At 25.4% G+C, this 23,971-nt stretch overlaps 1 protein-coding gene across 3 annotated transcripts in view; it reads left to right on the top strand.

Annotated features, from left to right (window-relative positions):
• Window positions 1–5,207: 5,207 nt before the first annotated feature.
• The window catches only part of LOC114125876 (uncharacterized), an 82,704-nt gene continuing 63,940 nt past the window's right edge, over window positions 5,208–23,971 (top strand). Inside the window, exons 1-2 of one of the 3 annotated variants that reach the window (XM_050199510.1) lie at window positions 22,316–22,383; window positions 22,521–22,583. The gene's annotated coding sequence lies outside the window, so the exon portion shown is untranslated. Of the gene's footprint in view, window positions 5,373–22,315; window positions 22,384–22,454; window positions 22,584–23,971 lie in introns of those variants that run through there. The other 2 variants (XM_027989669.2, XM_027989668.2) reach the window with 2 other exon arrangements.

Raw genomic sequence — 23,971 nt, 5'->3', positions numbered from 1 at the left:
CAATTTTATTACATTATTACCATATAACTAAAAATCTGCTATAACATGTAATAATAAAATATTAACGAAATAAAATGAATTAAAAATGTATACCTATACTGATTATTATTTCGACTAGTTATATATTTTCTCACACCCATTAAATAGTTAATTAAGTACTTTCAGTAATTATTCATTTTTAAAAACATTATAATATTAATAGTAATTAAACCTAAATAGCTCATCATATTAAAGTACTTTACGCGCGTCTGGTTTATAATGAAGAATTTTTTCTTAAGACAAAATAATAACGTAGTAATGTGATCAAATTTAGTAGAATCCCAAGTCCTTTCCCTAGGTGCGGTGTACATGTTGAAGAAGGGGGGAATGAATTCAATATTCAATACAATTCTCTTCCAAAATATATTATTATATTGTATCAATAAGTATGATAAGTATTATACAAGTATAATCGCCACAACATGTACCAACATAATATTATTACCTGTGTATTGAATACTCGGAACGGGCATCAGTCGTTTCCGCCATGTATCGTTTTTGGCAAAACGAAAAAGTTTCGATTTTCGTTTCCACCAAATCTATTTTTATCCACCTGTCTAAATTATAGTTTGAGAACCATTTAGTTACCCAAAGGCCACCACGAGGAGGCAGTTTTTATTAACCCCCAAAAAATTATTTGACTTAATTTTCGGATTCATATTGTTGAACTTCAATAGAATTAAGGTTATCATAATTAAATGTGTATGTATATATATTAAGTCAAATATTTCTGAAAATTCTATAAATTATTTATTATTTCAAATAATTGTTTCATACCTTTTTAAAAATATCATTCTTGAAATTGTTTTATCTTTATTGTTTATATTGCATTATTAAATGGTTTACCCCGAATCTCGATAATCATCGATGATCGATAAAACTGCTGATAGGCTAGGGGTTCTCAAACTTCATCTCAATATTATAAGTAGAAGTAGATTCGGCAGAAACTAAAATCGAAACCTTTTTCGTTTTGGCGGAAACGATACTTGGTGGAAACGAAAATCAGTTGAAAACGCACCTAATTCGATACCACAGATATATTCACATATATAAAATTTATATATTAAATAGTTATTCTGCATTCGATTTCGATACTTTAATTTAAAGACTTTTAAATATTAGATGTCCGTCGGCTATATCCAATGAGGTTCTATGCTCACCGCTGTACACTTGTACGAGTATGTTCACTATACCGTGGTTAAAATTCAGCGACCGCTGTCTATTTTTCGACCGCGGCATTTTTTGTCATCGGTCAGTGTCTTTGAGAAGTCATTTTCTCCATGTACGGCGTAAGCAGAGTTTTCTGATTTCTAACAGTGTGTTTTAGTGTGTAGTCACGAGTGACGTGTTTTAACGATATTTTGGTTGTCGTACAGTGGTGGTACGATGGTCTTGTGCGTACATCATCAATCGCGAATCGCCGTCACCCTGTTTGAATGAAATATATCTCAAGGATTAACCCGCGTTGAGAAAGGTAAGACACCTAGATAATTTGTTAGTCTTGTTGTAGATACAATTGGTATTTTATACTAAGTGCTTACAATCGTCAATGATTAGAATTTATTATAAAACGTATACCTTATTATTTATTACTTATTTACTTATTAGTCATAACTCATAGTTATAAACATAATTCATAATATTATTATGTACGTTAGTAAAATATGATTACAATTTGGTAAAATAATAATATAGTATAGTTGTGAATAGTTTGCTGCAAAATATTAAATAGGTACAAAATGTATGTACCTAGTAATGTACAACGTCTCGGTACAGCGATATGACGAAAACTAAGTAACGTCCAAAAAACACTATCTAGTGTGTGATTCTTAGTATACGATATGTTATTTACTACGAATACGAATCATAATAATTATTATTGTTAACAATAAATATTTGAAAACTGGTATTATAATAATTAACCAATAACTATATAATTGATCTTAAAAGACCCTATATTATAGTATGTACCTACCACGATTTAAGATTGTCTTAAATCATGGTACTTACACTGCTATAGCATTTTTAGCATTTATAATTAACATTTACAGAACTTATTGTTATAAAAACCTTCCCTGACTTCCACGAGGATGCCAATGAATTCGTTTTTATATTACTAATAGTATTATGATATTAACTTCAGTGTTAAAATAATACATTTTATCATACGTGTTGTTTTCAATAGGTAATTATCTTAACACGTAATATGGGCAAGTGGACATATTTAACATTTTACATAATATTCTATACCTCTATACCTAAACTTAATATTGAGATATCAACAAATATACGCAGGAATTGTTTTATAATGTTATACTCTAATAATGCGTGTATAATTATTTTGTTTTATCGTTTATTGGTCTTCATAATATATTCTGGTTATTTGTAGTGCCACTATTTTTTTGTTAGCATAGGTACATCTTGAATGTTTATTTTTTTTCAACAATTTAAATTTAAATTAAAGTATTTGTTTTTTTTATGAGCTCTCTCTGTAAAGTTTATAAATTTGATTAGTTTTTGAACACGTATATTATTCACAGTATATTAGATAGGTACATCTGTACATATTGTATTGTTTAAAAAAAAAATTATTTAAGCTGTTATGATAGAACTAAAGTTCCATTAATTTAAGTTGATTGTTATTAAAACATGCAAACAATTATTTTAATCTATAGAATAATTTATTTATAACCATAAAAATTAACTAGACCATCGTGTTTCTGTAAAAAAAATAATTGTTTTAGTGGGCCTTTTAAATGTTCATTAAAATCATTATATAAATAATTAACGATAATTACCTTTTATTCGAATGAAATTGAAGAAGAAAGCGTTTACTTAAAAAACTTATACTTACATAATATATATTTATATTTAATATTATTATGTATATAACGGCTTTTCAATGCGATGGTTTTATTTACAAAATAAGAATGTTATTTGTTGTTCTCATAATCACGTTTAAAGCGGGAAATATCCGTGTTTTCAATTACGCTTCTTATAATATTTAAACTCTAAGATAAACAATAATTATCTTCTAAGGTTAGTCGTGTTTTTAATAACACAAAAGCCAATTTTCCTGATTTTGTTCAAAAAATATTTTAAAATATTCCAATACGAAGTTAAACAGTTAATATTCGGTATTGCAGATAAATAATATACAAATATTTATGTATGTGTTGTGTATAACTACAATTATAAATTAAACATGTAATATTTCATGTATTAAAACATTAAAAAAAATAATAATAATAAATAAAAAATGTATATTATAAATAGTATTCAACGAATAGTGAGTATAGAATATTTTCAATAGTTTTGTCCAACATATTTTAATCAATTCCAAAAATTGTAAAAAATTTTAGTGAATATCATTAAACCTAATAGAGTAAATATTAGAAACGCTTTAAGCTTTTATGCATAAAATAAATAACTAAATAAATTAAAAATGAGAAGTTAAAAAGAAACAGTTCAATACTACGTATTTAGGAGCTAAAATAAAAAATTATGGAAAATGTGAGACATACATAAAAATAGCGTAATACCTCAAGCAAAATAAATATTCTACAAGAACAAAACATATTCACGACAAATGCTGTTTATTTAGAAATGAAAAAAACGTATTTATTTTGTTTTGTATGGATTAAAGCACTTTTGAGGTAGAGACTATAAAAACGAATTACTTTATTCAAGAATGAACAAATAGAAAACAGTATAGTAAATGATAATAGCTATATATGATACCATATTATGCTCTTTGGAACCACTCGTCCTCCTGATATTTCTGTTTTATAGCATTATAGGAAGTATAATTATATTATGTAGTAATGATTAAATTTGGTTTTTATGATAAATTATTTTAACCCGTTTGCCCGTATCCAATGGTTTTTACTTTATAATACCCCTATAATATTATATTAGGAGTATAAGTAGTAAGTATTTATAGTATATTTCGATCGTGTGTGCTTGTGTGTAACAGAACAGGTGGCCACGACGGTGCTACAGATATGGACAAAACTGTTTATACAACAATTATAATACTATATCATGATTCATGTTAGCAAACCCTATATTATACTTGTCTTATCTAAATATGTGACTATGTGAGTGAGTAGTGAGTACCTACCGAAAAGCACCGTAGCAACTATCAACAGACCGACGTAAAGTCAATTTTTGCGAAACGTTCGGTTTTTATATCGTCTTGATTCTCAATTTCGTGTGCAATGGATTGAGCATATTAATATATGTTTGTATTTTCTGTAGTAAAGATAACATCATAATATTTTAACTTAAGTCTGGATTTTTACGTTTACGAGTTTTTACTATAGAATAATTTTATTGCAATTAACCTTTTGTTAATAATATGTGTAGTACATGAACATGGGTACATTTTTTGTAAACATATTTTTGCATATTTTAATAAAAATGACTATAAATTGCATATTTCTATAAAATTGCATAAAAGAATCATTTTTTATAAATGGTATATTAACATTTTATTTTATTTCATTCTGATGAGTAGTTTTTATTTGTGTAAGACTTTGCTAATTGCTAAGTGATAGGTAATGATAGGTAATCCTATTAATTTCCAATTTGAAAATCTCAAATCACTTTTTGTAACTTTATATAGATATAAGTAGGTTATACTCGTTCTACAATTTATGTTACGCTTTCCGTTGTTAATTTTGTATTTACATAATTAAGGTTGATAGTTTGATAATTGTATGGTAATTATTTGTCAACAAAAATATAGGTACTGATATTTAATTGTATTTTACATTTCATCATACATTTTGTAATTTATTTTTTAGATGTCTAGTTTTTTTAATAAACAACAAAGTCTTTGTGAATATTCAACAACATTTTTGCATACGAATTCGAATCTTAATTATTTGTCCATCGACTATAATTATTATTGTCGTAACTCTTATTATACGCCACGATATTCGAGATGACCTTTGCGTATGTGTCCGGTATATCGATTTCCGCGCAACTGGTAACACTGCTCGTCGACGTCCTGGTGACGTCACCTATACCCGCTACTGTGGTTGGGTCGGTTGCGGATGTATAACGAGTATTGGGACGGCGGTGTGTGTGCGTGGGTGCGCGCGCACCTACCCTTACGTCAGGGATGACGGAAGCGGACACGGGATTTTCCGCCCACGGCGTACCCCGCTTTTCCACTTATTGTTCATTCAAAAACCGACCGTGGCTGGTTTGGCTTTGGCGCGTATTGTGTCACTGTCGAGCGTATCGTGCACACTCACATCGTTGCCGTCGTAGTCGTCGTCGTCGTTTACCTTTAATAGTACTACACAAAAATTAACGCAAATCGCGTAAGTATAGTACCTATATATTTATGTAATTATAGTGTATTATAATTATTACTAAGAAATTTTAGTTTATTATCATTAATCACATTTTGAGCATAGGTGGATACAGAGTAGAATGTTATACAGCCTTCTATACTCTTTACTCATAAAAATTTTCGAAACTAAAATAAATAAAAACCCAGATACATCTTTTGTACTTATACTGAAATTGTATTGTAATTTGAGGTTTGATTTAGAACAATTTTTTATCTCTGACTATTGACTACCAGAAGTATTAAAAAATAGGTACTTTATATTATTACCTACAAATGTCAGTCACGATTTATTTTTCGTTTATTATAATAGCATGAATAGAAGCAATCTATTATAAAAGTTTTGAGCGTTGGATACTATATATTATGTATTATAACACAATTTTTATAAATGTAGCAGTATACATATAATGTAATATCATATAGTACAAGCATACACAATTCGATCTATTTGATTTCGTTAAGAATTAATGTCTAAATTAAAACAAAATAATATCAACTGCAGTATAAAATGATTATTTTAAGAACTTTGTCTTAAATTGCAATTCATATAGTAAAGCCAAAAGCTATGTTTTTCTTATTATTACTAAAATCTATACGTGGAATCAAAGGTCCTTTGATGAAACATTAATTTTGGATTAAAACAAGTTAGGTACATTAATAAGATATTAATAATTGTATTGTTTACATAGAAATTAAATTATTCGAAGAATATACCTTACGTAATATTTTATTTAATAGATGAGATTAATTGTTTTTGTTATGAATTCAATTACTTTGATGATGTTGTTTGGTTTCTGGTTTAGATTTTCTGAAAGTGTTTGATAATTCTCAATTTGTTTCTTACTAGTATTTATTTATTTTTCATATTTATAATCGATAAAAAAAAGAGCATGAAAACATTTTTTTCATAAGTCCGTATTCTGTATGTAAAATTATCAATAAGCTTAATATAAAATTTTAATTTGTCTTGAAGATGCATCAAAATTGCCTATATAAAACGCCTTACAATTCGTGACTTATTCTTTTTAATAAGGACTCCAAACTATTGTAATATTCTTGTAATCGTCTCTTCTTAATTATAATTTAATCATAATTATGCAGATCTTTTATAATAAAGATTGTTAAGCAATTTATAAAAATAACGAAATTATCATTGTCTAAGGCTTAAGCTTTTTATATTATACTAATTGATCCTGTGCACGGTCTTGCCCATCTTAAATTCCATTAAATGTACACAGATTATTAATAGTACATTTGATTGGTTTTGATAGAATATACAATTTCATTAATTATAACAACTGTTTTATTTTTTGTAACTAATGGTGATTACAAAAAAATATTCGTTTTTTATGTGCTAATAAGCACAACCCTCCGTGTAAGCTTCTTTTTAAAATTTAAATTTCATGAAATTCTTTCTAAGACCTAAGTGCACTCCTACTTGGTTGTACGAAGATACCATGACTGTTTTAAGTCTATAGCTATCATAGTTTTAGTTCTACGTTAATTATGAATCAATCAGTCAATACTTATTCTTTTATATACATTATACCTATTCAAAACAATTTTGAACGAACACGCTATACGAATTTATAACAACGCTTTTAAATTATAATGACACTTAATTTTTGATTTTTTTTTTAAGTATCTAATAGACGGTGTTGATAAATTTCAGTATAATATGATTACAAGGTAGTGTGTAATACTGTGATTACTGCCAGTGCATCGTTTCCCATCAACGTTTCCAAGTTGGTTTATTATCGTTAATACTTTGTTTATGTATCGTTAAGCTTTAAGTATGCCACTGTGCAAACCGTTAAACGGGTACTTGTTAACGTTAACATTTTTTGATTTTAAAAGGGTAGAAATATGACTATCCATGTATACTACGTTATGCGATATTATTATTAATATAAAGAAACGACTTTCACAGTGTATTGGTCCTCGACAACTGTAACACATTATGCTATAAATTTTACAATATGAAGTATTGTCGTATTCAATTTTTTTTAACATTTCGATCTATTTACAGTATGCTGTTGTATTGTGTAGATATCAGATAGTAAAATTCCATCGGGTGATAAAATAACAAAACGATATAAGCTTGCCGTTTGTATGCGTGAAATGCCCTATTTTTTTTATTTTGTTCTTGTAGTTTCATTAACAGGTAATAGTCAGTGCAGTGAATAATACTTTTCTTTCTTGTAACAACGTCTACGTTTTTGTTAATTATTACATATTTTCCACATTATTTTAAATGATATCAACCTGTAATATATACGGTAGTTTGGTTTGAGCCTATACCACCCGTAGACAAACCTGGTTAAATTTCGGATTTGTCGACATTTAAGTTATTTTTGAGTTCACACTTAAGGAAATCCAAACACTAAACATGAAAATCTGTAATTCTTCAAATATTTAATTACTTAGATTAACTACAAAAATATATTTTGTTAGCGCTCGACTGACTGTCGTTTATTCTGTATATTCTTGTCTTGACGACGCAGTCGTTTGAAAAAAAGAAACATTATGCTTACTTGCTATTTTGTTGTTAAATATATTTATTATTTTAAAGTGAATTTAAGAGTTCTTAACACCTATGTAGGAGTTATTTTTATTTTTTCAATTTAAAACATATTCGATATTGATATTATGTTCTTTTGAAAGTATATTCGTATATGTATCACTGATGAGTCTACTTGAAATGTTTTTTAATCTTAATAGATGTATATTTTTACGGTAAAATATTATTATTACGTAAGTAAAATAGTTTATTACTGCTTAAAAGATTTCGATTTATCATTTGTGGCTTCAGTTTTTAATTATCTCAGATCAAATTTAAATCAGTTACAAATTATAAATAATTTTTATCAATTATCAAAAAGACAAAAACATTAGTAATGACAATATGAACCGAAAATAATTAAGTGTGTACATAAGTACATAAGTAGTACACCTAAAATGTTAAATCTTCTTCGTAAATCTCATAGGTAGGTATATTATTTATTATTATTTTTTTTAAAGAGCATATACATCATTTATGCACGATATTTCAAAATGTTTATAAATATTAATAGGTACTAATCGCCATTTTTATTTATTCATTAGGAACTAATAAATAAAAACAATATAAACATTTATATAGTTAATATTTAACGTTTAAAGTGACTTTTCCATGATTATCTTTACAGTTTAAAAATTGATATCACTCATGTAAAAATAAAAATAAAAAGATATACCTATTTGGCGTATTTAATGAGTAAAACCAAATTCGTACCTATTTGTTCACATATTTCTGGTAAATTATATTTAAGTTATTTCTTGGATGATTAATTCTCCAGTAAATAACTATATCAGTTATTATAGCTAACTGTTACCATTCAAATTTTAGACATTCATCTTTCTCGTAGCTACCTAATTTATGTGTTCATACAGTGTACACATCATAAATATTTTATAAATCTATTTACTGTTTAGAAATCATTTACATCCGTATAAGTCAAACATAGCTGGTTGACGCCATGGGATGACTAATTTCTCTTATTATGTCACCATCGTTTGTTATTTTAGGTAAAATTTTGCGAGATCAAATGACGTCAGTTATATATTATCTAGGTATACATAAGTACATAAATCACGTTTTGCGTGGTAAGTAGGATCACCGATCCCAGTGAAAATTTAAGGTAAAAAATAAATGAAAGTTTCATTGTAAATTATCGCTTCGTGTCAAAGATGACAACGAGTAAGTGTCACCTTACAAAATTTAAACGATTTTTAATCACCATTCCTAATAATTAAAAAAAAAATGTATCTTCAATAAAATTAGAATTTGTCTACCCGTGCTATAGATGCAATTAATTATTGGACTTTTTACCTACTATAAAATTATAGTTTTATTGACCTAACCTAACCTGTAGGTGATAAAACGTTTCAGATACCTACTGAATAGCAGTAGTATACTCGTATTTATGATTTTAGTACTGTGGTTGTCTTGTCTGTAGGTCAATATAGCTCACGATGCTCACTCATGTAGCATTTACCAACTGTGCAAGTACTTGAAATCTGCTTAACTCGTTAGTCGTAAATTGTTTTAATTATTTTATATTTTGATGAAAAAATAACTTATTTGCCATTAAAATTTACATAAAAACAGTAGGTAAATATAATTTATTATTGCAATTTAATAATTTGTTTTACACAGATATTAATTATATTTCAAAATTAATAAGATAATATTTACTCGGATATATTATTCCAATCGCAATTAGTTAGGTGCTTACTTGATTACCTATTTTATTAATGACAATAATTAATATACAAAAATATAAATCTTTTAAGAGGACGCCACACCGTATGTCTTACAAATATGTTGCATAGCAAATTGTACTCTGTAATTTTTAAGAATCAAATGAATACTTAACAATATTTTAAAATTATATTTTTTAAATTTTAAAATTACTATATAACTTGGTTCAAACTTAAAAGATCAATATTAGCCTCAAAGATTCATTAGGTAAATAATCTTATCTTTAAATTATTAAATTAGTTACTTCACTTTAACTTAAACAATAATAGAGTAAATTTGACTTAAGTAAAAGTAAAAATGTCCATGTTGTACGTTTATAAAACTGAAATAAAACATATGATAGTATGGAGCTTTTTAAAAGTGAACGTCATACATTCTTATATCCCATTAAGATAGTTAGGTTCATGCAAATTTTCATTTAATAGAACCAACTTTGTGTACATAATTAATGTTATGTTATTATCTTTTTAATATTAAAATTAATTTATACATTATCAAATTTAAATACTTATACGATTGTTATCTATGTTTACACGCCAGTTTTTTATAATGCTTACATTTTTATAGTACATATATATTATATATACTAGCTAACCCTTGTATTTCGTTGCTCGTTAAAAATGCCAACCCAATATTATAATATGATCCAAACTTTGTTTAATTTGAAAATTAATAATACCCGGTGTAATATGTAGTGTTCAAAATTCAAACATTTTTATTGAACATCTTCAATCTCAAAAAATGTGTGCAAGCACATCACTTAAAAATGCGAATTTTGTAAAATGCTTTCTTATTACATATACTAACTTGGTGTTACGAAAGTACCATGAAAATTGCAAGCCGAATTATGGTTGTTCAGTCTCTGATCATCAGTCGGTGAGTCGATTATAATTTATAATACATTACCCGTTCGGTATTGCCTGTGAGACTTGCTTATAGTTATGCAAAAAGTTTATTATCATGTACGTTATTCACATGTGGTGTGTGCGCCGTATGATATTGAAAAATAAATATTTATAAAGAAATAATTACTCAATTAACTTACAAAATTGAAATTAAGCCTAAAATCTGGTCTACGGTGTACAAATCATATCGTGTGCATACATGTGTGTTATTCACATAGATCTTATGCAGCAATTCAAATTTTTGAGTTAAAAAAACAAATTTCGTTTTTCAAAAATTGTCTTTCGTAAAAACCATTTCCTGGCAATTACAAACAATAGAAAAAAAATTAAGCCAAGTCGGCCCAGCGTTCTCAATTGATGAATTACTATACATTTTTCAATAATTGGCCCCAATCGTAATACGTAGGTATGCAGATAATTATAGCAATCGTCATCATTTTATACACGGATAATTTTTTGTTCCTATGTAGTTACATTTTATTGAAGTAATTAGTTTTTGTTTTTATAGCATTATGTATAATATTTTTAATAAATAGAAATTAAAATATCATTTAATTTCAATGTTTAACTAATAAACACAATGTATCAGTAGTTGAGGCAAATGTTTAAACAAAATAAGACAAGACAAACATTTTGATCAGTTATATATAATTATAACTTAGACTTATTTTATTTTTAGCAAATATGTTTAAGGTTTTATAATTATCTTGCTGCAATAAGACACTATATTATAAAAATGTATAAGAGACCTATGTACAATTATTATTAAATTATTATTATTAGGTACATATGTTTGTTCAAATAAAAAGTAATATTTAGATATTTAGTTGTATTAGAATTTAAAATTTAATCAATTTAATATTGTAAAAAATATTGTAATAGTTGTCAACAATTTGACTCCCAAAACCTTTTCTCATTTGAATACTTTAATCCATTTTTAAAATGCACTATCCAATGTAGGCTACTCTTCATGTTTTATTTTTGTATTTGAAAAGTCTGATTTATTTTAAGATATTTATTATATGTGTGTAATTTTATCAGAATTACTGGTTCGATGGGATTGTAATGAGATTTATGCGTCCCTATTAATTACATAATATTATTTAAGTAAAAAAAAAGTTATATGTATTCAATATTTTTTTTTTAGTAACATTGAATATAATATTCCTACAATTTAAACCCTAATTAAATTTAAAAATTAGTACAGTAAAATATTACCTACATAATATCTGTATGAGATGATTAGAATTTAACGCTACATTAGTTACTTTTATAAAATGTATGTTTTGACAGTTATAATATTTATCATAGTATAAAAACATATAAAACATGTTGTATGATGATTATATATATAATATGATATTATTTTTCATAATATCAATAATGGTGCTTGTTTTATGACACAAAGTGTAATACATTTATTTGATGAAAATTTTCTATTCACATAATGTAGATCTTTTATATATTTCATTTATAGAAATCGCCAAAAACGTATTAAAAGTTTTATAATAAGAGTCTTTGATGGTTAGAAAAATGTTTTTTTTTGACCTCCTACAAATAAATACCTTGAGAATTTATAAAACCATTCTTTTACTTGAGTTTTCTTTTAAATATTAAATTATTGTTCATGAGTTCTGCGTTTTTTTTTCAAATTTTATGTGCAGTGACAAAACAAGTAGCACACTAAATTTAAATATAAATAACTTATTAGTTATTAATAATTATCCTATGTAAGTTGTCATGTTTAAATTAATATAATATAAATTCGAATTCAATTGACACACGTATCTATGCATGCATATCTACTGAATAGTATTTATCGATACAACTTAATTTATAATAATTAATAAATAATTTAGGCTATCGAGACGCGTGCATGTTCGACATTCATACCATTTACCATTCATTATAGTATGCAGTGTCTCGCACACCTTTGTACACGAGTGTTAGTACTTGTTTAGTAAATGTGACATACGCCTTGGACAAATACAATATATTACATAATTTTATTTATTTCTCTTTTTCTTTCTCTCTCGTTTTATATCTTATAGATCAGGCAAAATAAAATCATGTGCCTGTCATAATTTTCGTTCTACATCCGTCTGCGGCCAGTGTAAATATTATTTGCTTGTATACAAGTAACAGTTAGATCTTTTTTCACCTACATAAAATATTATATGGTTATATTGGTACTCGTTTATTGACTTTTAAAAATTAACTCTCATAATTATTATATTTCGCATTCGTTTTATGGTTTATATTTTAGCTGGGAAAAAAATAAACAATATATTAACTCATCGAAAAATCCTTACAATGCTGCAATAGGTTCTTAAAAAGATACGGCAGCGGCACTCTAGTGATTTATTCGCTTGAAAGAAATCCATCTAATATTTACTGCACTACTACAGTATCTACTATTATTGTGTGTGTAGTGCGTGTTTGTATATTCCACGGGTTATCATATCACAGTTATCTATTATGTTGCTTTGATTGATAACGACTATCAAATGCGTCTGTCAGCGGGTCATCATTTCTTCGTGTACATGCGTGCACCCAACCGAAGACCTATATGCTTTCTATACTTTGGGCAGGGGGCTGAGATGATCAATACCTAATTATAATTTGAAAAGAGTTGGTGTTTATGTAGAACCCATTATTATAGAATAATACCTATATATTTTTCTTAGTGATAATGTGAAGTAGATGATGTGAAGTATTGATCTCATTGCAGAGACGCACATATAATATAATATTCTGGCTATTGACGTTGGGGTAGGTACTCATAATGTTTTCGGAAAAAAAATTATACATTTTTACAAATTAGATTATATACAGACCTACGAGATCTCAATTCCATTAAAGTAGAATTATTTAAAAACATTTTCCTAAAAACTACTGATAATTATAAAAAATTAGTTGTAAAAATATATTATTAATATCTGAAGTCCACAGTTTTTAATGTATAAACGGACATTTCTAAAGTTAAATTTAAACATAATTTTAAAACCAATTAAATCAAAATTAATAATGGTAAAAGAGCTTGAATTTAAATTAGTCATTTTAATTTATATCAAATCGTTTCAATTTTCAGTATCAAAATATTTGATATAATAGTTGCTACTTGCTTGACTATAGTTTTTACGAGAGTAATAATGTTATTTTACTATTCCCAGCAAAATATTTTTGCCTGAATAAATATGAAACATTATACAATCCAAAACAAACTTTATTTAATAGTTTCTACTCGTTGTATTTTAATACAAAAATATCAGAACTTTTATTCAGCTCTGTGAAATAAATTATTGACCAATTTAAATTAAATTTTATACTTAAATAATTGATAGATACAAAAGTAGGGAATTAACTAGGTAGTTAAAAAGTAAATTTTTAAAAAACTTTACTAATTAGTTAATATTCTTATTAATAAGTTATTTAAATTATCCTAAGTTGTAAACATAGTAAATAATTTATGTATCTTATCATAACTATATTAGCTTTTACTGATTAAATTATCATTGACTACATAGTCTTGTCGATAATGACTATGATTAGCTAATCATAAAAATTATATATTACTATTAAATTATTTCTAACATTTCTATCATTATCTGTCTTAGTTAGACATTCTCTAAAATGACTGGCCAATGTAGTCAATAATATTAATGTATATGAAAAACAGTCAGAGTTAACATAGATCCGATATTTTTAATAGTGACTAATTATCATCATTGATGGAACACATACATATATACAAACATAAATAAATTTAGAGAGAATATATAATCATATAACTGGTAATATGTTTAATTATTTAAGCTTATAAATTACTAGTAATGATAATATTTATTTCAACAATTCGATTTCATTCAAATTTCTGTAATTCATTTAAATATCGATTAAATTATTATGGTTTATAATTTATATTTTATATATTTATCTCACAATACTCGAACAGCATAATATAATTCACAATATTGTTTCATAAATAATTTCTTAAAGTTTTCAGATTACCTAAACAGTTTTCAAATAAGTTTCATAAAGGTTATACATTTATTATAATTTATAATAGTTCTAAACTGAAAACGAGTCTACAAAAACAATATATATCATATAACAGTAATAGAGTTTTTATAAATTAAACTTAACAATTATTCTAAGCCAGATAAAGCGTTTATATTATGTCTTGATAGACATAAATTATTATTTGGAACTTCAAAAAATTTCCTTTCGTCGCGTAATGTGTTATGTGTATACCTAAGCAAAAATTACTATTTCTATTGCTATTACTCTAGCAGTTGCTTTAAATTCGTTTGCAGATAAATTTACGAAAATACTTAAACTGACTATTGAGTAGTTCAAATAAGTTATCAGTTTATCACAAATTAAATTTCATTGGAAATTTCAGTTTTATTGAATAATGTGTACACTATTGTAATGATATTCACATTATTACGCTACATAGCTTCATAATTTAATATCATTGTAACTTATTACTCATTATCAAAACTCAATTAATGTCTGTACCATGCACTTTACTATTATATAAAAATACTTACAAAATTAATTATTAATAATCATATATGTATACATAATGCGATCAATATCACCAAATAAACTTCAATAATAGCTATATATTAATATAAAATAAACAATAACAATTTTAACTGGAACAATAACAAGTACTAAAGGTCAATACTATAAGTAGAACCCCTTTTTTAATATTATGGCCTATCTGTCTTCAGCAACCAGCCTGTTTTTAAACCGTCTTTTTTTCATTTAGTAGAGATTATCAACTTAAATTATTATTGACGTTTATTTTATATTGTGAAGTAGTTAATATCGTAAATTATATCCAAGTAAAAGTTTCACATTTTATTCAATACATTCATCATACCAAATTCTCATCTTCATATTATTGACCGAATCATAGATGTACTTATATCAGGTAAGAAATTATATTAATATACATTTGCACATTAAGGGTAATAAGATTACTACTAACTACAATTAATAAGACTTAGGTGTAGTAAAGAGTAGGTAACATAACTTATATTTGTAAATCTGTAATCACGATCTCAAATAATTGTAATATAATTGTATAGGACTTAATCTATATAAATAAAATAAAGTCGGGTTAGTTACATTATTTATAACTCAAGAACGGCTGGAACCATTTTGATGATCTTTAATTTGATAAATTCCTCTCTACCCCTAATAGCAAAGTAACTATTAAAGTATAGGAAAAATGCACGTAAAAAAATTATAGGTAGGTAACTACGGAAACGAAAATTTAATTTTTGTGTATAATGTATTATATTTTTATTTACTTTTTTTTGCAATTTTCCACAAGCGTATTTAGGTTACCTGTCGATTTGTTTGTAAAACAGAACCATTTAAATGTTTTATATATTTTATTATTTCTTCAAAAAATAATTGTCTTGATTCAGAAGATCTAACTGATAGATAAGATAAAATAATCTATTTATGTAATAAACAAAGACGAAGCCACCAACTATCCAACTGAATTTTTAAACTCCTTCCATGTGTCTGGTTTACCATCGCACAATTCACAACTAAAGATGGGCTCGATAGTCATCATGCTTTGAAATCTAAACCAACCAAAACATTATTCATACATTATTAAATGTATGAATATGGAACTAGGTACAATATAATATATGATCGGAAGTCAATATGAAGAATAATATATGAGTGTTTACTGTTTACTTTATGGCATGTGCAATGTGCATGTGTCGCCTTTATGGGCAATTAATAAATTATTGTTTGTCAAAATTATTTTTGCAAAAATTATAAATTCCTCATGAATTTCAACCTATTTTTTGAGACTAATAAGTTATTTTTTAATTTACTTACGATATACCCACCGACATCATCACCATTCACCACTGATCGTGACTAATTATTTTAAACGTTTCGGGCTTACAAATTGACGAATCATCGTTACCAATGTAAATTTATTTTCATTATTCATTTGATTATTTGATAATATAAAATGCTTTGTGTGTTAATATTAATATAATAGGTATATTGAAATACATTACATAATATGTTTTTTTATAACTCTATATTTCGCGCTGTACAGTGTTCATATTAAAAAAATGTTTTTGGTTTTACGAGGAATAATATAAAATGATAAAAACATTAAAAACAAAGTTGTAGGTTTCCTATTTTACCAACCTCTCTCCTATATTTGTATAAGATAAATTATTATTCGAATATAATATTATCATCGTCCATCTAATCCCATAGGCACCATATCTAATTCCATAGAGTAGTTTTTATGTATCATCTCTCATAAATTTTTTTAATAGAATTTCAAAAAAATTATCGATATTTAACCATACTTGCGTAATTCGTATACATTATTAGTCATTCAGTGGGTATTAAAAATTGTAGTAAATATAGTCTAAGAACAAATCTCAACACATGCAGCTGCGGTACAGTAAATTTTAAAATGAATCAATTTCGAAAGATATTATTTTTTTTCTATACGTTTATATTATAATAGGCAATGTTGTAGTATTGATAGTCACTTCACAGTATTTGGGTCATTGAGAAACTTATTTAAAATTAACCTCGTTCAACTATTATTTTGTGTTGAAACTTTTAATCCGAGTTTCGTGCACTTGCGTTTACTATAGCTTATCCCACGCGTGTCCAAGTGTCTAATGATGGGACTGAGGGAGACAACTACAGTGACCGATTATTATGTAATGTGGTTCATTGCTATGTATAAACGACGAAGTGTATTCCTATTTGGTATTAACTTTCAAAATGGCCTATATGTTATTAATTATTATAAATATTAATCGCATTTTGTCTTAAATCATTGTTATAGTAATCTATTTTAATACTAAAGTAGATTTTTTTATTCGTTTTCTAGTTTAAAATGAATAATATATATACCTATAGTACCACCACTACCACCAGATTTAAATTCCTAAAAATTCTAATATAAGCTCTCTTTTTTTGTATCACATATATTATGTGTTGTATTTTTGTCATTCGTTCTACGTTGAGAGGATTACACTGATGACGTAAATCGAACGGTTCGCTACAGGAAAACAAATAAATAAATTGTAGTTTCTTCTGTATACCTACAGTTACACGTTTATTTCAACGTGTAATTATGGCGAAAGTAAAGCGCCACCTGATGCACTGGTATATATTTATAGGCGTATTGTTCATAGTTAACAGTTGTGTGCACATTCCCATTATTCCTGTATATATTTATATATTAACGGGATGAAAACCATAACTGTAAAGTATCAATTATAAAGACTACCAAGAAATAAATAAAAAATATTATATCATTTGTTATCAAAAACATTATACATATATATGAGTTAAGTACGTATGACAATCGACTATTATGATGATGCCTATGTACTTACCAAAGTTGGTTATCATGTTTGGTACATTGAATTCATGTAAATGCATATTTATAGGTTATGAATTGCTAAAATAATAATGATATACCTATCTAACTTAAATAAAACACATATTTTTACCCACCTATAAAACGTGGTACATTTTAACGTTAAGTAACATATTATACTATAATGCTGTAGGCATGTAAAACGCGTTAAATATAATATACGGTACACCAACTAAAAAGTTATATTAGAAAATAAAAATGACAACTATGAAAATATAAAACTCGATTTACGCTATTGTGAAAATAATATAAAGAATAACAATATTAGTATAGGTAATGTTCTATAACTTTGAATTTTGTCAAATTTGAATTTCATTATATTTAGTAAAAAAAAATATTTATGTCACATGCTTACTGGTTGCACCTCATTGTCTATACACAATAAAATTGTAAAATGTAAAATGCATTAAAACGTGATTGATTTTGGGGTCCAAAATATACAAAATTCTGTACTGCAAAAAATATTTTATGCATAATATGCGTATAATATAAAAATTATCGAGTACGGTAGAAATTGTAATTTGTATCATTCATAATTATTACCTTTCTAATTAAATTATAAATTTGATTTAATTGCACAATTATCTCACTACTTTTTCAAAAAACACGATAAAATATTACAAAACAAGAATTTAAGTTCAACTTTTAAAATATAGTGAATATTTATATTTCAATTTATTATCAGTTAAATGTGATCGTATTTTTGAGAAGTTAGAATATAATTGGTGAAACATCTACCACTCTCCCTTAAAATGTTCTAATCAAACACCATAATAAAAATTAAATATATATATATATTATATACATATAATGAGCGTCAAAGATATAATACAGTTAGGTATACAGAAGTTCTTGAGTAGAATAAGCTTATTTTCATCATGATAATATAATTTTGAGCGAAGTACAGTTTATCATATTTATTTATTATGGACCTAGGTACAATTACAAAATAAAATGAAATATAAAAGAGATATTAATTAATAACAATAACTTTCAAGAAAAAAAAAAAATCAGTAATGACAATATTGATAGAGTTACCATTTCTTGAAAGCTAATTAATAAGGTATTTACTATTATGTAACCGAAGGAAGAATAATTCATATAAATAAACAGGAGTCATTATAGTATAATGAGAATTAACTTCAAAGCTTATAAGACTTAATAAAGAATGTATTTTAAGTTATATTTTAAGAAAGTTAATTTTTTAATGTGTTGTTTTAAATCATGTGTTTTAATAACATGTTCTATAAAATAAATAAAATATCTAAAAAACAATTATTAGTACATTTGTAATCTATCCTCATTATCATCATTCATTATTTCTCTTTCACAGAAATAATAATCAAGATTGTCAAATTTAAACTTTTTTTTTTATTGTTTTCAAGTATAACATTTATATTATTGATATTCAACATTATATTTATATTTTGAAATATTTGATAAAAATGTATTGGTTAATGAAAAAATAAAAGTAAATACATTTGAATATCTATAAACTTTTATACGAATAAAATATTGTTTGATAATATTGTTTTTTATCAAGTCGTGACAGTTTTAAATTCAATATTATGATTTCTAAAAAAAAGTTATATTTAATTCAATTATTATGTATTTTTAATAAATATTATTTTGTATTATTGTTTAAATAATACCTGTAATTATTGATATCATTAAAGAATTAAGTAGCTTTCACATTTAATTAATTTATAAAGAATATCGTTCCGTTAAACTTCTTATGAATATGCAAAAAAAAAAATATCATTCAATTGTTACGAATTCTTCTCATTGAACCTTCAGGACAAATTCTTGTGATATTTAATATTATGTATCTCCATTGGTTACGTTATTCTAGTAATATTAGTAGTTATAGTATAACCGGTTCTAGAACACCTCATTTTTTTTGGTTTTAAAATTCTGTGTTAAATTTTGCTTATTTGAGGGTATTTTTCACTTATTTTAGGGTGTTTTTTAGGTATACTTTTTGTATAGTTTTTGTCTAATTTTTTTCACTTTTTTGACATTTTTTAAACATAATTTATGTCTGCGACATTCGCAAGATTCCTTTGGATCCCCAAAAAGTGTTAAAAAAACTAGATTTTTATACAAAAACTGTGACTTCATTTTTCTGGAACTGTCCTGTTTTTTGTTTTAAAATGATGTGTTAAATGTGTCTTATATTCGTTTTAATAAAAATAAAGTTAAAAAAAAATTTTTCTTTTTAAATGGAGTTTGAAAAATGTAATTCATGTTTAGAAATTAAAAATATTCTTTGTTTCTATACTAATAATAATACTGGATATAAAAGAATTTGTAAAGATTGTTATATAAAAAAAAGTTAAAAATAATTATATTTGTGTTTTGAAAGAAAATATTGCGAATAATAATATATGTGATTATTATAAATTAGAAAAAATGATTTTTATTTTAATAGCAAATTTTAAAAAATATGTATTGATTGCCATAGAAATATAATGAAAGAATATTATAAAAATAAAAAACATATTAAAGTGAAATGTGAATGTGGAAAAGAAGTAGATAAAAAATGGTTAGAAAAACACTATAAAACTAATTTTCGATAAAATTAAATTATTATATTGTGATTCAGATTCTTTAATTATTGAAGTGTTTATTGATGATATATTTGAAGATATGAAAGATAATATAAAGCATTATGATACTTCAGATATTAAATTTAATAAAGATCAAATTAAAATTAATAATACTTTAAAAGATTTTCCAAAAGTTAGTAAAAAAGTTTTAAATAAATTTAAAGATGAAATGAATGGAAAAATAATAGAAGAATTTATAGGATTATCACCAAAAATGTATTCTATTAAAATATATAATAAAAAAGAAGAAATTAATAAAGCTAAAGGTGTTAAAAAAAATAGTGAATTAAAACATGAAAATTATTGAAAATGTTTATTTAATAAAAAAAAATATTAATAATTGAACAAAATAATATTATAAGTAAAAAAAAAAAATTATATACTATTAATCAAAAAAAAAAAATTGGTTATCATATTTTGATGATAAAAGAATTTTAACTCCACAAGACTTGATGCATAATTTAATAGATACAATACCATGGGAGTATTATAAATCAGAAATTAATATACAAAATTTCCATGAACATTTAAAAATAATTAATAAAATCAGTAAAGCTGAGAATCTAAATTAATTCAATTAAATCTAAATTAATTCAAAATTAAATCTAAATTAATGTGATATACATTTATTTATTTTTATTTTTATATTTTTCTTTTAAATTATATAAAAAATTTATTCTGTTTTTAGGTTCAGCTGGTTTATTACAACAAAGCTGCGCCAGCGGAGCTGACTTGTCTGCGACCTGACTTGTGTTAACTGAGCTAGCGTTTGTCTTTTCTGCATCTTTAAATTTTTCATCTATATCTAAATATTCTAAATCTAATGATTTAAGAATTAATTGATTTTAATAGTTATAATGATACAAAGGAAATAGCTGAATATTATACAGATATTTTAAAGAATCTTTTAGAAAATGTTGAATCAGCAAGAATTAATAAACAAAATAAAGAAACTGCTAAACAATTAATTAAATAAAAAATTAAATAAGGAAAGAAAAGAAAATCAAAAAGAACCAATTAATATTGATTCATTTAAACCTTCAAAAGAATATTCAATAACTAAAAGAGATTTAAAAAAACCTTTATCTACAATTGATATTTTAGAAATAAAAAAAATGGTGAAAAAGCTGTAAAGGAATCTAAAATAAATGAAAATAGATTAACAAGAATTTCAGCAAAAACTGAAAATGGTGAAAATATAAAAAATATTAAAGCAGTTTATGTTAAATTATCAAAAGATAATCATGATAATATTATTCAAAAATAATTGTGATAAAAATATTGAAAATATATATAAATATATTAATATATGTTCACACTGTATATGTATATATACAATCTAAAATTTAAAATTGTGTTAAAAATGTCATTTAAAAATGATGAAAAATTTATAAAAGAAGAGGCATTTAAAAATTATGAAATATTTCTAAAAGAAAATTCATCTAAAAATTATGAAATATGTAAAAATTATAAAATATTTTTAAAAAGACATGTATGTCGAAACTATACTAAACAATATTTTACTGAAGTATATAATAATAAATTGCCTCGATATATTACAATATTTGAAAATGAACCTGATATAAATGATTTTAAAAAATTAGAAAATGATTTAACAAATAAAAATGTTTATAGAAGCAAAGAAGAATTGGATATTTGTGTATTTGATACAATTGAAAATAAATATCATTTAAAATTAAAAAGTAATTGTACATTGAACTTTATCGATAGAAAACCAACTCATATATTTATTGTAGATATTGTAGATATAGTTGGTATAGACATTTATCAAGAAAGAAATAAATATGAAACTATATCATCGGAAAAAATATGTTTACAGTTATTTTCCATGAATAGAGAGCGTGCAGCGTTGGAAAAAAGATAAAACTTTTTATTAAATCGTGTAAGTCTTGTTTTTGAAAACTTATCTCAAATATATGTTTCATTTTTTTTATTTATAAGAAAAAATTTTAATAAAAAAATTTATATTCTCAAATTTGAATATAAATTTTTAATCGATTTAATTCTCTACTATGAAAATTAGTTTTATGGTGTTTTTCTAACCATTTTTTATCTACTTCTTTTCCACATTCACATTTAATTTTAATATGTTTTTTATTTTATAATATTCTTTTATTATATTTCTATGGCAATCAAAAATTAAAAATAATTTTTTTCTAATTTACAATAATCACATATATTATTATTCGCAATAATATTTTCTTTCGAAACATAAATATAATTATTTTTAACTTTTTTTTTATATCAATCTTTACAAATACCTTTATATCCAGTATTATTATTAGTAGTAGTATAGAAACAAAGATTTTTTTTAATTTCTAAACATGAATACATTTTTTTAAACTCCATTTATAAAGAAAAATTTTTTTTAAACTTTTTTTTTATTAAAACGAATATAAGACACATTTAACACATCAATTTAAAACAAAAATGTACAAAAAGTATGCGTCAGCAGACCTAGAAAATACCCCCCCAAAAATAAGTGCAAATAAGCCAAATTTAACACATCATTTTAAAACAAAAAACAGGCCTGTTCCAGAAAAATGAAGTCACAGTTTTTATATAAAAATCTAGACTTTTTAACACTTTTTGGGGATTCAAAGGAATCTTGCGAATGTCGCAAACATAAATTATGTATAAAAAATGTCAAAAATGCTTTAAAAAATGTCAAAAAAGTGTGAAAAACTAGACAAAAACTATACAAAAAGTATATCTAAAAAACACTCTAAAATAAGTGAAAAATACCCTCAAATAAGCAAAATTTAACACAGACTTTTAAAACCAAAAAAAATGAGGTGTTCTAGAACCGGCTATACTATAACTACTAATTTAATAAATGTATTATAATTGTAGGGATATAGTCACGGACCCGAGATCGTACGGACTATAGGTTCGAGACCATTTGACAATTTACGGAATATTATGTTTTATACAATTAAGGGTGAAGATACGGATTGTCACGTCCGGCCCGCTCAAGCAAGTGGCGTCGGTTCGTGGGTCCGTCCGGGTAGCTTGGCCTAGGCAGGCGCGCTTAGGGGGGACTAGTTTACGTGTATCACTGTCTGGTACGACAGGGCTCGTAATGAGGCGATGCTCCTTTGTGGCCGGTGTTCAAGCCGCAGTCACGGAGCCGTTGGTTGTGACGTCGAAAGCGTTTGTCTGGTGTCACGACGACTTGCTGATGTTCGGGTTACGGACCGTGCGGTGAAAGTGATAGTTTGGCGCTGTTGGTCGCCGCACTAGTGTCGGTTGTCATCGAATTGTGATGTC

The sequence above is a fragment of the Aphis gossypii genome, chromosome 2 (assembly GCF_020184175.1).
Source record: "Aphis gossypii isolate Hap1 chromosome 2, ASM2018417v2, whole genome shotgun sequence".
Lineage (NCBI taxonomy): Eukaryota > Metazoa > Arthropoda > Insecta > Hemiptera > Aphididae > Aphis > Aphis gossypii.
This window is presented reverse-complemented; position numbering and strand designations above follow the sequence as displayed.